The 17,092-nt window shown below is 38.3% G+C and overlaps 1 pseudogene; it reads right to left on the minus strand.

The window, feature by feature from the left end:
* Positions 1-15,380: 15,380 nt before the first annotated feature.
* On the minus strand, positions 15,381-16,890 carry LOC113941344 (annotated as a pseudogene).
* Between the last annotated feature and the right edge of the window lie 202 nt (positions 16,891-17,092).

The raw sequence follows: 17,092 nt of genomic DNA on the forward strand, positions 1-17,092 counted from the left end.
GCTCCCCACTTCTTCAAAGCGAAAATGTCAGGGCCAAATGCTCCCTAGAGCCCCGGGGCTGGGCTGCTTCATCTGGAGGATATCCCCGTGCACATTAAATACAGAGCAAACATCCCACAGCACCCGGTTGCTGGGAATGCTGCTGCCTCTGCAGAGCCTAGCCTCACCTAGGGAAGAGCTGCAGAATTTGAGAAGTGCAAGTTTGTTTCTGCTTCATCATAGATCTTGGTGATTGCTAAGATTTAGAAATAGCTGGAGCAGTGAAAACTTAATAGGCATCCTAATCAAATAATAATAGAAAAGTCCATTAAACTACCAACACAAAGGAGCGAAGCTAAAGATCTGAAAAAACAAGACTACCCTTTACGTGGTTCTCAATGGGTCTGCAAGCATGCTGAAAGGAGAGGCAACCTAACCTGCAAGACTCGGATGCCTACAAATAGTTTTTATGTTAACTGATGCTTGGAAATGTCATTTTCTCACTTTCATGAATTAAAGTTACTAGGGAAAAAAACATTCTGATATGCCTTTTGTTAAAGGAATGCTGTATACATGGTCAATCTACTTTTAATAGGTTATTAGCAATGATTTTAGTATTACTATCTGGACAGGTGTTTTCCCCATGCTGTTGACATACCGAAGCTGATCCAGGATGATCCCACTAGATGGTGCACTAATGAGAGTATAATGCAAGTCCCTTCCAAATTAAGGCCTCATCTTGATTATTATCCTAAATGTTTGTCATATAAACTTCATTCATTGAGCCCAATCACTCTTGTTTTATAAAACTTCAGCTGAGATCACTGTCAACTTTTTTCCAGAGAATAGTACATCTTTTATATATGATTTCAAAAATGTATTTCCTATTCTAGAAGTGACCCCTCATCAGTGAGAATACTTTATCTACAGATCACCACTTGGGTACTTTTTTTTTAGGCTTGGAAGTAATACACAATCATTACTGACCAATGTTCATTCTCATTCTATAGAAAGGAGGTATCCAAATGCTTTCCTAGGAATGCTGCTTGTTTTATGAAGAAAATGCTGGTCCTCACCTGCAGTTAGCTGACTTATCATCAGCATCCACCTTTCATTATTAAATAAGTAAAAATCTTTGTGATATGATTATTTAAAGCAACCAGTTACAGCAACAATGTTACAACCTGGGAGGGAAATATGGATTATAAAAAAACCTTTGCATTGAAATGTTATTCGTACTGTAAAAATACTTAAATAGCTTTTTAACATAATCATAAAATAATTATGAAAGTTACTAGAACATTGATCTGATACTGCCAAGAGCATGGTATGCCCTCAGAAGATTTTTGTTATCTCCTATAGGAAAGCCATTGACTGGGAGAACATGCCCTGTTTCACACTTCTAAATAAAACAGGAAAATTCCTTCAATTTCTTCTGCTAGCAATAGTGTATTGACAGGCCTTGTGAAGAAGCCGTCTCTAAGTGTTATCATCAGAGTTCCTGAAAGGGAGTACTGCTACACCATTTTGTCTCTAAATGCATTTCATTGGCTTCTCTCTAGACTTCCCACACAAGCATTACCTTGGGATTGAGTTCAGAATCATGTATTCATTTATGTTTCCTGTTTCTTATGGAACATGATCAGATTTCAAATGATTAAATGAAATGGGGAAAGCTCTGGGGAAAAAAAGGGGAAAATGTTGAGACCCTGCTATGCATATTCACAGCGTACCATGGAGGATGCTCTGGATACTTACTGACTTAAGGGCAGAGTATCTGCCAATTATATTCTAGTAATTGTGTGTAAAACTGAAAAGAAAGGGATGTCACCTCAACCACATGCTTTTTGAGAATCCATGCACAGTATGGTATATAATGCCTGAAAGAGCTGGAAGTTAAGGCACACCAGTATGGTGTGATTTTGAAAGAGCACACCTTCCTCCTAGCCCAGTACCCAGATCTGCCCCACCTTCCTGACTGTATTCCTGCCTCCCACCTCCTTCTCCTGCCCTGGCCACAAACCAGCAGACACACAGGCCCAGCAGCGTGGGTGGCACAAGCATTGGGGCCACCAGTGACGCAGAAATAAGGCACTCATTTCCGTGCAGCTCCCCATGCCTGCATGATGCATGATGAAATGAAGAGGAAGCAGCCCAACCCTGGCCTCATGTTCCTGATGAGTGTCCTCTTTTCAAGGTGTGAGCAAGTGCGCAAGTCATTTGTAATTTACCTTATGGGCCAATTTCATTCTCTGCCATCACATTTCACTTGCACACTTTTAGCTTTAGATAGGAAAAGCAATGTTGCCAGTATTTGGTACTGATGTCAAACTGTCTGGCAGAGCTTCCCAGGTGGTTGTTACTGATGCATTCCACCATCAGCAACAATTCCTCTTATTGTCATCATCTCTGTTGGGTAATTTAATAAAAATATCCACTCCAGACTCTGAAATGAGATTAGGTTCCTAATACACCTAATGCTGAATGTAATTATGATGGATGATGGTTTTCTAGCCTGAACAATTTTATGGGTTCATTATATTGCAGAATAGCCTGTAAAACCTACTTGTTAAAAAAAAAAAAAAAAAGGAATGACAATTTGCATGTTATTTAGACTGGTACTTGCTCTCCAGTAGCAGTAATTAACATAGTAGCATGTTTTAAATAAACAGAGTAACATTCTGTTCCTGATATTGATAATGTTTCCACCCTCAAAAAAAAAAAAAGTTTACTAGCAACTTATTTTCAAATATTTCTTTGCTTTTCTGTTTAATTTTCAAAGACATATTATACTTTTATAGGCATTAGTGAAATGAGCTGACATTATTATTTCAAAGCCCAGTCTTTAAGTAGTATCTGCAAATACACAATCCCTCTAACTTCAGACAGATCATTTTGAAATAATAAACATTTATAAAGGGTATAAAATTAAATGGTAATATTTTATGCAGATAAAGAAATACTAACCTAGACAAGAAAAAATATTAAAAATAAGAGAATATATGGACTTTAAGGTCAGCACCTAGCTCTGTTGGAATCCAATAGATCTTCATTTTGAAAGTGAGGTCATTGTTGAGCAATTAATATTTTTCACTTTATAGCTCCTCATAATCTTCCTCCTACTCCTAATTTTCAACTCATAATTACCTTCATTGCTTTTTGAAATAATGTGGAATAAAAAAAAAAAAACACACACAAAGGGATCTTGGCAGAATTTGCCTAGGTAAATGAAACAGACATCAAAGATAAGGGGACAAGGGGAGTTACAAAGATGAGGTAGATGTTGTTTAAGGATATTTGCAAAATGTAGTATTAGAAAATTAGGAAAGCAAACTTGACTACTCCCAGAATTTTAGCAGCTTTTCCTGCTCACTTGTATGCTCTACCATTGTGACTGTACACATCAGTACTCTGGGTTCTGCTTTTCCCTCTCTCCATTATTTACCCTGTTATTTAGCCAAAAAGGAGATCTAGAAACAGTCACAAGATGTTATGGCATAGTATTTATATAGCAGCATAGACAGTGGTCACCCATTGCGGAAACAAGGTTCATCCACCTCCACTGAAGAAAACAGTAAAGACAGATTATGCAGTGGGACTCAAAAAAAAAGAGGGCAAATTGAATGCGTTCATGGCATATACCCTCTGTGATCAGTTGAGGACTGGTAGAAAACATCTCAAAAAACAACTAGAACTTCAGTGGATGTTCCCTTTCTTTACGGATTTGGCTACAGTGAGTTCAGAGCAGAAAGTGTCAATGAAAGATGTAAAGATGTCGCTAGGATAGACTCAGTTTGAGACTTGCAGATTTCTACATGGCTAAATGTCAAAAATTCTGTTATGTACCCCACAGATAAGCATCTAGTACCATTTAAGATGCCCAGATGGGTCCCACCTTGCTCTCAGCTACTGCTTCATTGGTGCTGTCTGTGTAGATATCTCAAGTTCCCTACGACACCTTAGCTGGCATTAGGCAAATGATTCATATCCTCTGAATACCCACTGACTACAACCTGAGCTTAAACAGCCATTCCAGCTGTAGTTGTAATCAGGACTTAGAAAATTACCATAATTATAAACACCTACCTGTACATATTAAATTTAAGAGTCTTAATCTCAACACTCATCCCACAGTCTAGGTCTTCCAGCATGTACCACAGCTTCCCTATATGTTTCTGTGGTAACTTGGCACCTGAACTTTTATAAGAATCCTATTCTACTGTTCAGTCCTTAGCCTGATGCCTTGGGTTTGGTACCCTTATTACAGAAAATCTACAGCTGCATGCAGTAGGGTATCAAGTTTTTACCTTCATGCTACAGCATGAGTAGACAGAGGAACAGTAGAAGCAGCTTTGGCTTATGTTCAAAGAAACAATGAATATAGCAAACTGGGGGTACATCAGACAGTGGGAGAATGAAGTGAGATTGAATTACACTCCAACTCCAGGCATAAGACTTCATAAATGGCACAGTTTAAGATGACCAACATTTTATGATCACTATGTATTCAGAACATCCCCCAAAAATATCATTTAAGCTCTCCTTCTCTTCTCCTTCCTCCAGTTATATGTTTTAGCTTTAATTATTTTGAATACCAACATTTTCTCTGCCCAGTGTCTTAACATTAAGGACAAAACCACAAAGGATTTGAAATAAGCACATGTCTGAACAAGTTACAATGTCCTACAGATGTAGCTAATTTTGTACTAGCAAAAGAAACTGTTCTTGCTGTACAAAAACATAATGATAAGATAAAACAGAGGAAAAAGAGTTTTACCATTAGTTTATTGCATGTATTAAAATATATAGCTTCTACAGCAATCACTGTATTGCACTGATTTCCTACAGAATATCTACTGTGCAATTGCTTTGTCTGCTTCTTACACATGTAGGGCCTGATCCAATTGCCTGCTGCATGTAGTGAAAAACTGACCACTCTTTTTAGTAAACTGTAGGGCATCTGCTAGTCTCTTGCTCTTAGCTGCATGCTTCCTATAGCTGTTTGTTTTTCTAGTGTTTGTCATTCAGAAAATATACAGATGACTATGCAACAGAATTACTTTTTTTTAAGAAGCATTAAAGATTTTAACAATTTTCAGACTGTTGCCTAAAAAGAAAATTCAGGGAGAAAAAAACTCTGAGACAATTTAGTTTTTAAGGTAAGATAAGGAAAGGATTTAATTTGTACCTAGGCATAAAGTTACAAGACGCACACCCCACGCTGTTACAGATGTTACAATTTATAATTCTGCCTGTCCAATCCGAGATTTTTCCACCCTCTGGCTTTTGCCCTGGACCATCCTTGATCTACCTCTTGAGAATTGGGGCTGGAGTCTTTTGAGACCACCTCTTCATCAATCTTCATCTTCTTCAGAGCACAAAGGGTACACGGTTACCCAGTTTTTGACCATGTTCTGCGGTTTAGGCTAAAATACAAGCATTCTCCAAACAGAACAGGCCTATCTTAGAGTGAGACTAAACATGTCCTAATGGAATTCAGGGGTAGAATTGATATGGGGATCATAGAATGGGATTAGAGGGTTGGTAATCTATGTATCTTCTACGTTAAGGGTAAAGGAATGAAATGCTGCTGCTTCTAAATCTACTTCTACTATATAACTACTTATAAAACTCATAAAAATTAGAAAAATCAAAAACCTAAAAGGACATTAAGGCATCAAAACCTAATGATAGGTTTACACAACATTAACAGAAAAAAAGATCTAATTATTAGAATTTTATTTGTATGCTTGTTAATTTTGTATAGAGTTACTACACTATTACTACGCTATTACTACTCGTAATAGTGAGGTAGAAAATAACTCCCTTATAAATATAACAAAATTTTACCATGCAGCTTGCTGCTGAACAAAGATTTAAAGAAAGATCCAACAAGTTAAGACAAATTTCACAGCTTTCCTGAACCAATGGTAGGAAAATACATAAATGCACAATATGCAGGATTGCAGACAGAACTGAAATAAGCCAACCAAATTAGGACCAAACAGAGCTGGAGGGATAATGAAATCCAGAAGTCTGTCTGCAATGGTGTCAATAGAAAAGGGCAACCAACACAAAAGATGGACTCTTACATCTACCCAAAGAGTCTTTGCTGCTTTCCTTTCATTCTTGGATGCCTCTATGTGTAGCTGAGAGGCAATACTCCTACTCATGTTGTTTATCATCCTGACTTGCTGATGCCAGCCTGCTCAGATCCCACTGCCCCCCTTCCCCCAACCCCAGACTCCAGCTCTGCACACATTATTTGTTGGATTCACTTTGTATTTTTTTCCCCTCTCTTCTCATGCGGTCATGAAAAAAGAGATCAGTTCATGATTAAGAAAAGGCTCAATTAAGGACAATTTACATCCATATGCTTTTGACCAACAAAAAGAGCTTTTTAACATGTATTAACTTATAAAGTTAAGAATGCAACCACAAAATGAAAAAATACTCATCATACTCAAGATGTTCCTTGTCTTTACCTTCCCTTCTTTAGACAAAACTGGTGGATACAGTCTCAAACTGAAGTTTCATTGAATGTACTATGCAGCCCACTAATCCACAGAAAAACACAGAAAAACAGGATAAGTGTGCTATCTGATATGGTTCAATCTGCAGTGAAGTCATGCATAGCCAATGTCTTTTTTTATTAAAACTCCTGCACATAACTTCTAAGATCTAAATATCTCTAAGTAACCTCTGAGTCTGAGTTCCTTAAAATAGAAGAAGACAGTTTCAAAGGATTATTGATTTTCTAAAAGGGCCATCATCAGTGCCCCTTTGCTGTGCATTTTTTCCTCACAGCTTCCAAAAGAGTCAGACTGGGATCTTTAAATAGAATATAATAGTACAAGAAGTCTGTAGGCTTACTAAAATGACCTACACAGAGCTAGCGTGCCCAAATCCCAAATCTTCCATCACGTGTATTACAGCCATATAGCACATAGGGCAGGCTTTTGCCCTCTCTTGTAGTAGTGAGAAGTGATCATCTCTGAAGAAGTTACTGTATTGTATATGAGTGTTTTATCATTACTGTAGAGTGGTGGGAATGTTTGGAGAGTAAATATTCACTCTGTTCTGTTTAAAATTCTGCTAAGTGTAGCACACCCCACCTCTGAGACAGGGGGTCTCCATAGCGTGTGGTATGTACTTTTTCTTCATATTTCTTGCACAAAAAGCAACATTTGACCATAAGCTTTGTAACTATGGAAAATTCTAGTCCAAAGCACTCACAAGAAATTCTTCTACCTGCTGCATCCTACTTTTATTTAACTTCCACTTTTATGTTTCCCTGCTTTTAATTGCATTGGTCTGTGTTCTGTCTATTCAACTACTTATATAGGACACACCTATATGATCAGTTTTAGAAGCAATACCTCTGTAAGTTAGCTGTGGCAACTTAAATCATGTTAAAAGTGGAAGTGAATATGGAGCAAAAAGAACTCACTGGCTTCCCTATCTGTAGCATCTTTGTCCAAATTACTCAGCTGAAGGATTAGAGAAGAATTAAAAAAGGATAATTTAGTTTAGAAAATTGATAAAAAGAATAAATTCAGATATTTTTTCTGTTATCTTTGAAATTAACAACTCATATATTTATTTCAATCTAGGATTGTCCTAATACAAAATGAAATGTTTTTCTTTCAATTTATTGATCTTGTTATCCTTTTATTGTCTCATTTTTTCTATTATGACAAATTTGCAATTATTAATCTCATAAAGTGAAAAATCCCAATCATTCCTCATCTTCAGAACATTCTCTCTCATCACTTTTTTCTGTCTAAAATTTTTTCTGATGAAGCACTTTGGCCCCAAAGTGCAGTTTGTAGTGAACTTAGTGTTTAGTGATGAAGCAGAAGAATTGCAAAAGATGTGACAGAAAACATCAAAATACATACAGAAAAAAAGTTGAATAGTCAAATGTGACATCCTCTGGTTCAATAGTTCCCTGCAGAAGAATTAATTAATAACAGGTGTTAAAAGAAATCCCAAGACTGCAAAAGAGTTCTGCAGTGACAACCAATACAGTCCTTCCCCAGAGCTCCCAATTCACTTTGCTGTTGTTTGCAGTGAGGAAAACAAAAGTCAGCTGGGAATAATCTAACCAAAACAAGCAATGTGTTAATAGGACCTGTTAATTCCTATCTTAGAAGAAAAATTAGAAACTTAAGTTATTTTAAGCTGGTAGAAAAGAAGAGGAGGGGGAGATGTAACGTGTTGTGCTTCACAGCCCTGACAGAACAAAATGAATGAAGAAATAATACCCAAATACAAACCACCGAGTAGTTCAACCTGTGGAAAGCATCAAATGGCCCATGCAAAGCTGCCTTTTTACACTGAGCAATTATTTAGTGGCACAAAGCAGGCAGAAGTGGCTGAACTGCCCTAGGCAAGGGGCAAGGAGAACGCATGGGAGGTTGAAGCAGATCTCCTCAACACCTACATTTAACACATCTTCTGCTTGTTCCAGGCACCTGCGCATCACGGACCTGCAACCAGACCACAGATCCCAGGCTGCACAGATACTACTCAGTCCCTGCCATTTCCACCAAAGTAAGCAGAAATGGCCAATATAATTGCCCACAATTCCTTTCTTTCTTGTCCAGTGTGGGGTCTGCAAGATTAGAGATGATGCTCTGGTCCACAGCTGCTCCATGGACATCAAACATCACTTTCAAACTCTGTAGAAAACACATTTTCTTCCTCCCTGACTGCACAATGTTTCACTACTGGTACTGTTACTTGAATGAGATATTGATTTCTGCTAAATTGTCACAAAAAGAAATAAAAATCACTATCACTATTATTATGGGCTGATAAAAAAAATTATCAGCCCATAATATTAGAAAAGCCAGATGCACTGAAATGTCCTGCATCACCAAATAGGATCATCTTCCTTCTGTACTCACACACTAGAGGAGCTGCCTGGCAGCACTCAACTATCCCTTTGGTGTCCTGCCAGTGGGAAAGTAACCACTTTCCTGACTGTACAGTAACCACTGGGAAGACAGAATTGAAGTTTTGACCATGCAACCTCTGACAAACATGATAGGGCTTTTAATTTATATTTGATTTACTACCTTTTTAAATATCTAACTTTTAGTTCCTCTGAGGGAATGTACCCACCTCCCTAGATGATAACTAATTTTCATAAGCAGTGTAGTGCAGCACATGGAGAAACAGGCAGTTTTTCAGAGACCACACCATCATACTCTAAATCAACTCACATTTAAAATATTTTTCAGCTTCAGAATGAAAAATTACCTTTATAACAGCAGGCTGAGGTTAGTTTACCCATGCCATGTCTGGAGCCCCATGAGTAGATAAAGATGATGGAATATTTTCAGCTGGAAAAATTTTTGGCTCCATTCTGATCTCCTGGTTCATTTGGAAAGTTTGGTTAATAGATTGGGGTGATGAGGGTGCTAATTTTCAGATAATGATATCTAAATAATTACCTCATGCAACTTAAACATGAGCATTCCCACTGGCTGTTGGGCACAATGGTTCTTCAGTGTCATGACCATGTAGCTTGTGACTCTGTACACACAGCAGAAAATCTGGATAATGTATCCTGTATGTGTTGTCAGTTGTCATTTCCTAGAATATGGCATATTTCTTGGGATACTGTAGTATTTTGCTGTATGTAAGTACATTCATATGTTACCTGTTACTGTATGTGACAGTATATGTAAATATTGAAAAGATAAAAGAACCTATATAAGTATTCACAAAGTTTTCTGAAAGTAATTCCAGGAGTTGCTAATTAATGTATAATGAATATGACTATGTAACCAAGTTTTTACAGGAAGGCAGTAGAGTACCCTGAAAATAGCAGTCTGAATATTGCACCTGCGATGACCATTTTCAAAGGTTTTCTTGAATCAAATGATAAAACAAAGCATAAATTATAGGTCTGCAGACAGAGCTGATATAATCCATCCTGAAGGCAGCATTGCGCAAGTCCTTAGGTGCTGAGAAGCTGGTAAAAATATCGATTATTGGAGAAAAGCAGTCAAGAACAACAAAACCAACCAAAGAACCAACAACAACAACAACAAAAGCAAACCAAAATTAAACAAACTAGTTAGTATTTAACACTGAGAAAACCATGCTAAATGTGAACAAGAATAAAATTCGTGAGCCATCTAAGAAAATTACTTCTTCCATAAGGATGTAATTTTGGGGATCTAATGCAATTGGTCAAAGATAGTATAATTACAATCAAGAGAGAAAACTCCAACAGGAAGGTGAGGTGCTACACACAACTGCATGACAAGATGTGTAGGGTTTGAAGGAGAACCCCAAGCTACCAGCATGATTTAATGGAGCTGGCTGTGACGTGGACCATAGCATAACACTGAGGAAAAGTCAGTTTTGACTACGAAGTAAACCAGAAACTTGGTGAGAGAGTGGATATCTGGAGATGATGGATGAAACCACTCACAGACATATTTCCCCCCATTTTGAACAGATTGGTTCTACCTGTGCACGTAGCACAGGGGCAAAGCCTAAGCCTTGCATTTCTAGGCACTGAAATCTTAACAAAGTCAAGCCAATATTACACCAGCTGTGAGCTCCAGAGCTGTATGAAGTCATGATTTGGCAACTTGAGATATTCACAAAAGTATTGCAACACAGTCGGTCCTGGGGAAGAAAATCAGATAAAACAAAATTACTTAAACATAGAAGAACAAGAACTGTTGGGGAGAGTTTTCTTGGGAAAAAGATGTCTTTCAGTACACAATACTTCCTTTGAGTCAAAGCTTGCCTCTTCTGATTTGTTTAAAGCATATCTTTATGTCTTCAGAAGTGCTTTTGAACCATCATGATTACAGTGTTACATCAGGTCTAGAGACAAATGTGACAGTCACAAGTGCTGTGACAGTCACTTCTGTCACTCAACATCTGATCTGAAGGATGAGGGAACAAAATCTGGCTCTTAGCTCTGCTGATGTCAGGTACCTGAAGTGTCAGTGCACTTCAGTCACAGAACAGGCTCTGAAATTAAAGTAGGGGACAGTTCTGATGGGGACTGGTGACTGAGGCCAGCAGCCTCCCTCCCAACTGGCATTGTCTGCAACCTGCTGCAGCGACAGCCTCTGTTTGCTGGCACGGAGCAAGAGAAGGTTGTGCCAAATCAGAGTGAAAAAAAAAATATTTGCCTGTTTTTATACCCCTTCTTGCCTCAGAAGGTTACCTTCCTCTGCCTCTTCATCTTGGTTCTAGTCTGCACCCCAAAGCACTACCAGATTGCTCTTTTTTTTCTGTGTGTTTAGGTATCCTTTCTTTATTAAAATCTAAAGCTGCTTTGGGTGGTCCTTTTTCTCCATTCTGCATTTTGGTGGAAATGCGGAATTCAAAATGAAAGTGAAAACATTCCTCCTTCCTTACAAGAAGAACTAGAATGTTCTTGATTTATATAGAGATAAAAAGATTCATGGCTGTCTTTTGAGACACTGCACGTCCTTTTCTATGTCAGTGTTCTCTGTAATGCTTCATTGATCCTTGTTGCTGCTGCAGTCATGAAGGTAGACATGCAGCTCATCCAGAGGAAAAATAATATGATTACTTTAATATGTTACTGTTACTACTTAGAGCCTGTACAGTATAACCTTTTGTCAGGAGTTTCTTGTAACAATTACTTTCATTTACTTAATTTTAATTGAAGATTATTAAAATGTTGTCTTTTTTTTGTCAAAAAACATTGTAATTGTAAAATGTATGATGGCTATTGGGCATTAATTTGCCTGAACTTATCTGAGTTCTTTGACATATTTTAATTTTGAATAGAAAAATTAATACCTTTAAACGAAAAATTTTTAATTTAAATTTTGAAAGACTAATTTTGGAACTTCATGCTAGATATTTTTAAGTCCTCCACAGTATTAAGGTGTAAAATAAAAATCAACAGACAACTTGCAAAATTAAAAAAATCTATTTATCAAAGTTTTCAGCTGTTGTTTCTGCAACCCACACTTTTTTTTTTTTACCCCTGTCTTAATTTAAGATATTGTTGACTTTTTTGTTAAAGCTGCTTTTGCCTGTGGACTCCACAAGAGGGTAGGAAATCCTTTCTCAATGTTTAGGCTGTGACAGAAAAGATTAAAAGAAAAAATAGTGAATTTAACTATTCTGACCACAAGCAGGCACTGCAGATATACCTGCAAGTTCCTGAGTTGCAAACCATTTAAGAGTAAAAATATAACACTTTTTAAAATAAAAATCACTGGCTTTGAAGACAGCTCTGAATGTAGGTGTTAAAGGTGCTGCAAGAGAGAGGCTGAGTGTGGATTTCCCAGCTGGAATGCTCTAAAGCATATTTTGCTGCCCTACGTGTTCAATCTGGAATGTTTCAGAAAGGAAAAGGGCCGTGGAGGTGCTCTCAGACTGAGGGGCTTGCCTGGATGTGGAAGCTTGAGGTCCCTTCTGAAGCCAGAATTGGAAATATATCCTCCAAGAGCAACATTAGCTCTTGCTAGAATAATTCACAGCAATAGAAGATACAAGAGATCCTAACCCTTCTGCCTGCTTCCCTGAGGAATAAGAACACCATCTGGATTTGACATAGACCAGAATTCCTGTCAAAACATTTCACTGTGTAGGGTGGAAAAATAGATTAATGTATAGGCATGTGTTTCAGAAAAAAAAAACCAACACAAACTTATCTTGATATAGAGGAGAGGAAGAAATTATGAGATCTGTAGTACTTGCAACTGAACATAAGTGAACTGAATGTCAGGTACTCCTGACACCAGCACGTGTGGTCCACAAAAAAAATCCCTTTCATTCTGATTCCCTAGGTTTTGTGCCAAGCAGTGGGTTTTTTTTAGAACCAAGTTTAGCACCAGCATCAAGTTTAACAGCAGGTAGAACAGCATGGCATGCCACTAAGTCGCTCAGTAGCCAAATGGCACCATCCTGACACATCTGCAAGACCCTTTGGCTGGAAGAACTACTGAAGACCTACTAGTAAGCTGCAAGGTGGGTAGGAAGACTGACTAGATACTCATTTAACATCCAAGAGCACACACTGAACACACAGAAGGACATGACACACTGAGGCCTCACAGATAGCTCAAAATTGTTCCCTGAAGATGTGCTGTCTGAGAGAAATGTTGTTCTTATAGGAGAATGTAATGTATTGGGTTGACTCTAAATGATTTATGCTGCATATTAATGAAGTAATTTAATTATTATTTAAAATATCTCCAGTTGCATTGTGTGTCACCAGCTAGACATCCAATACTTAGAAGAGTTTTCAGAAATACCTGAATGTGTATTTAGAGACTCAGACACCTAACATTAACGCAACACATTCTTGTGTAACTAACAGAAGAGATTTAAACTCTGCAAAATAGTTGAGAACTGTGGCAAATATCGCTGGCAGCAACTTTGTGAAGACACTTTAAAAGGATCTATACTATCTCTAAGACTAGTGCTCTATATAATTTTTTGTGATCCATCATTTGACTCATGGTTTCACTGCTGGAAGGATGTCAGGGACATATATAATTTGTTAGCTTTCAAGAAAAACCCTTCATGGACCAGTTTTAACTAGATCTAGATTAAACTAGATCTAATTCGAATCAAGTTTCTCTGAAGAAGCCGCATTGAGCTTCATGCAGACATGATCTGGCACAGCTGGCAGGGACACCATCTCTGCTGCATAAATGGGAACATGGAGCTCCCCTCTCCCTGCCGTTGCTGACATACTGCAGGCTCTCTGTACTGTCCCCAAACACTGTGTATTTCATATGACTCAGCTCCAAAAGGAGAACCAAGAGTTCCTGGTGACCTCCCAGATGGTACCCTGGCCACTAAGTTGTCATGTAAAATGTATGCAAAAAGTTGCTCTTCTGCTTCACCAGTGTCCAAAGAGCTGGTCCTCAGGAAAGCACTGCAGATTAAGTCTAGAAAAACCTGAGGCAACTGTACAGGCTCTAAAAGTCAAGGCTAGGCTGTGTAACAGGTCCAGCTGAGTCACTGGCTGCAAGCAACCTGCTGCTCAGTTTTCTTGCTCTCCCTGAGCACTGCTCCTGCTGCCTCCTGTTTAATCCAGGGGTCTCCCTTGGCATGCATTTAGCAATGGTATGGGACAGTATATTATCCAAATTCTAGGTGCCTAAAGACTTTGTTGCATCCAGCCCTGATCTATCTGTTCAGCTACTGATACTCGTGCACAGAGAAAGTACTTGTATCAACTTAAAGTCTTTGGGTTTGTGTTTCTATCGTGAAAAGTGAGAGCCTTACGCAACACCTCAGATAAGTCTGTGACTTTCCAGCTCCTTGCCATCTTAAGTGCTTCAGAGCTGGTGTGCAATTAGAATTCTCCAGATCCAAAATATGTGTTACAGATCCACAAAAAAGTTCTCAGCAAAGAAAACAAGCTGCTATCACTGGCATGGCATGCTAGTATAGATGTGATAAGTCAAGAAGTGGATAAACACGGATAGCTTTGTGGTAATCACTGTTTGATAAGGGTAGAGTATACACTGTATGCATACCGCAAAAGGTAAGTCAGAGGCACAATTCACAATAAAAAGATTGCAGTGGCTGCATTCAGTAACGACAGCTCAGCCAAACTTATTTTAAGCAGGTAACTGACGTGAATGCTAACAATGCCTCTTTCTGACTTCAGAGGGAGCTCAGCATGGCAAGGACCTCAATCAGATGTTCCATTTCAGTGTGACAGTGTGGTTGGATGTCAGCAAGTGTATTTTATAACATCTGGAGCCCGACATCTAAGCAAAGACAGGACAAGAACATACCTGAGTATGAGCCATACTCTTGTTCCTGCGTACTCCTTCCCAGGTATGAAGCACACAAGAAATAAGGGTTGAAAACTTGATTCTATTATTTTCAGGAAAAGGTTAACTTCAAGCCAAAATTACACTCCCATTCTATTTGCTTGGGAATAACAGTAAACTCTATACTATCACAAGGAGTGACAAAGACCAATATGAGCCTGTTTAGTAATCCTAAACTGATGTATTCAGTTTAGGATTACTAATGGTGAACCCTAAAAAGATTAGCTGCACACATGCAAGATGAAGTGAAATACTGACTTTATGGGCTGCATGTAAATAATTTCTGAAATTAAAAAAACCCAAATCAATACATTAAGGGTTTCTAGAAAGACTCATACTTCCAAAACACTATCAAGGCATTAAGAGTGAAAACAAGTGATAAATAAATATCATATAATATTAGTCTGATTTATTAGAGAAAATTCAGCAGAAATGATAGGTTAGAGGTAATAAATGATTTATTAGAGAGACTTTTACAGAACTGACTCATAAAATTCATGTTATACATTTCAGGCTTTTACTGAACCACGAATATCCAGTAAGCCACTGTCTCTTCATTTCTAGAGCTACTGTCACTAATAGAATCTGTTACTGTGACTGATCTTCAGATAAAAGTTTTATTGTACAAAAATGTTGGTTAAATATTTTGCCTTTTAAGAAATGTTTTCCAAAACCATGGATAGAAAAATCCATATATTAATGGATTGCAGAAAGAGTTTAAATACCCAAGCCAGTTTACAGAATCGAACAGAGATACAGGAACAGAGAAATTTAAAAATGGATCAATTAAGATTACAAAAAAATGAGGAAACCAACATATTAAGAAACCCAGCATAACAATACTCAAAGTCTTAGCAGCTTTCCTATCTTTATTCTTAGAAAGCTCATGTTTCTTATCAATTTTTGACTGCCTGTGTACCTGACTCAACTCCCATGTGTGCCTTTGGGAGACTGTAAAAATTTTAACATAAATTCCTATCATAATGCAAGCAGGAGCAAGGAAACCAACTGTAAATAAAAAAGCCCCCCCGCAGTTTGTTGAACACAATCATCATCGTGGCCAGTCTTCGCGAACGAAGATTTGGGAAAGGTCTTCACCCACATTTGTTACAAGCACGCTGGTGATACAGGGCTTTGCAAATGTGGGTAAGGCCTTTGAGCCTGCGCAATGGATTTTTTAGGTGAGACGCAGTGTGCACCCTTTAATCCTAAGATTCATCTGCTGGGGCCGAGCGAGCTTGGACGGTGGCAGCGAGGTCCTCAGGACGTAGGTTTGTTTAGAGTGACCTTCTCTTAGATGGATGGCCTTACAGGGCTGATGAGCTCCATCTGTCTGGGTTTAGAGTTGTCCTTCTCTTCTGTGTGTTCCAGGGCTCCCCTCTCAAATCCCACAATGGTACTGTCCGCACAGGCGAAGCTCCCATTCTCTCCCTCCTTTCTGCGCCAAGGGCCGCCAGGCCCCTGAACACAAAAGGGTACAAGCATTTAACTAGCTTTTCATAGCCCTCAATTTCAGAAGCTTAAGCTTCCGAGAAACCACACCAAAAGCAAAAGCAGCAGGTACTGACCAGCAGACTGCTACAATTTGTTTTATGGTTGTGACAGTCATGGTGCTGGTGTAATGCAGAGGATGGCGGATTGCATAAAACCGATCCACAGCAATGGAACAAAGATGGAAAATGGAAGCCAAACAGAGCATCAAGTCAAAACTATAATGAACTTTGCAGAATATAATCCAAAAAAACCAGCATTTCTCTATAGACCTCACCATGCTGTAGGGTATAATGGCAAAGCCCAGCAGGAAATCTGTGCCGGCCATGGATAAGATGAGGAAACTGGTTGGAGAATGAAGCTGCTTGAAATATGAGATGGAAATGATTATGGCCAAATTCCCTAAAATGGTGAGAATGAAGACTGCAGTTATGAATAGATATAGTGCCTCTCATACTCCTGCTGACCTAAAGCTCTCCGGACAAGATCTGTTTCCAAACTCAGAGCGATCAGTCAAATCCCTCGAGATATTCAGAGAAAGCATAATCAATCCTTTATTAGACTTTTCTTTTCGAGATGCAGTTCCATCGGCAGATTTAATTCTCATTAGTTTCCAAAAGATTCCAAATCCTAACATGAGAATACAAGATAAAGTAAGTCAAGACTATGAACTCAATTACTACGTGAAATGCAGTAATTCAGAGGGGAATTTTCTCTCACCTTAAAAATAGGGACTAACTACAACCAATTATTCTTCTGAAATGGTACCTGAAATCTAGTAACTGGAAGCCATTATAAAATTAATTGCA

Source organism: Corapipo altera, unplaced genomic scaffold (genome assembly GCF_003945725.1).
Source record: "Corapipo altera isolate COAL_440 unplaced genomic scaffold, ASM394572v1 2b, whole genome shotgun sequence".
Lineage (NCBI taxonomy): Eukaryota > Metazoa > Chordata > Aves > Passeriformes > Pipridae > Corapipo > Corapipo altera.